Below are 1,169 nucleotides of genomic sequence, written 5' to 3'. Positions count from 1 at the left end.
TTCTGGGCGTTTAACGCCAGAAAGGGGCACCAGACTGGCGTTAAATGCCAGAAAAGGGCAAGAAGCTGGCGTTAAACGCCAGAAATGGGCACCATCCCGGAGTTTAACGCCAGAATTGGCACAAAACGAGATTTTGTTTGCCATTTGGTGCAGGGATGACTTTTCCTTGACACCTCAGGATATGTGGACCCCACAGGATCCCCACCTACCCCACCACTCTCTCTCTTCTTCACCCATTCACCAATCACCTCAACACCTCTTCCCCAAAAACCCTTCACCTATCAAATCCCTTCTTTCTCTTCACCACTTACATCCATCCTTCATAAAACCCCACCTACCTCACCATTCAAATTCAAACCACTTTCCCACCCAAACCCACCCTCACTTGACCGAACCCTACCCTTCCCCCTCTCCTATATAAACCCATCTTCACTCCATCATTTTCACACAACCTAAACACCACTTCTTCCCCTTCTTGGCCGAAAACAAAAGCCATTCCCATCTCCTTCATTTCTTCTTCTTCTACTCTCTTCTTCTTTCTTTTGCTCGAGGACGAGCAAACATTTTAAGTTTGGTGTGGTAAAAGCATTGCTTTTTGTTTTTCCATAACCATTTATGGCATCCAAGGCCGGAGAAACCTCTAGAAAGAGGAAAGGGAAGGCAAAGCTTCCACCTCCGAGTCATGGGAGATGGAGAGATTCATCTCAAGGGTGCATCAAGACCACTTCTATGAAGTTGTGGCCTTGAAGAAGGTAATCCCCGAGGTTCCTTTTTCACTCAAAAAGGGTCAACTTTGATCAAAGGTTGGACCAAGTCCTCATAAACATTTGTGAAGAGGGCGCTCAATGGAAGAGAAACTCAAGAGGGAAGCCGGTTCAACTGAGAAGGCATGACCACAAGCCCATCACTAAGAAGAGGATGGAGCACACAAGAGACCCCACTCATCATGAGATCCCTGAGATACCTTAAGGGATGCACTTTCCTCCACAAAACTATTGGGAGCAACTAACCACCTCCCTAGGAGAATTGAGTTCCAACATGGGACAACTAAGGGTGGAGCATCAAGAACACTCCATCATCCTCCATGAAATTAGAGAAGATCAAAGAATCATGAGAGAGGAGCAACAAAGACAAGGAAGAGACATTGAGGAGCTCAAGCACTCCATAGG

This window comes from Arachis duranensis, chromosome 6 (genome assembly GCF_000817695.3).
Source record: "Arachis duranensis cultivar V14167 chromosome 6, aradu.V14167.gnm2.J7QH, whole genome shotgun sequence".
NCBI classification, from domain to species: domain Eukaryota; kingdom Viridiplantae; phylum Streptophyta; class Magnoliopsida; order Fabales; family Fabaceae; genus Arachis; species Arachis duranensis.
Note: the sequence above shows the minus strand (reverse complement) of the source record.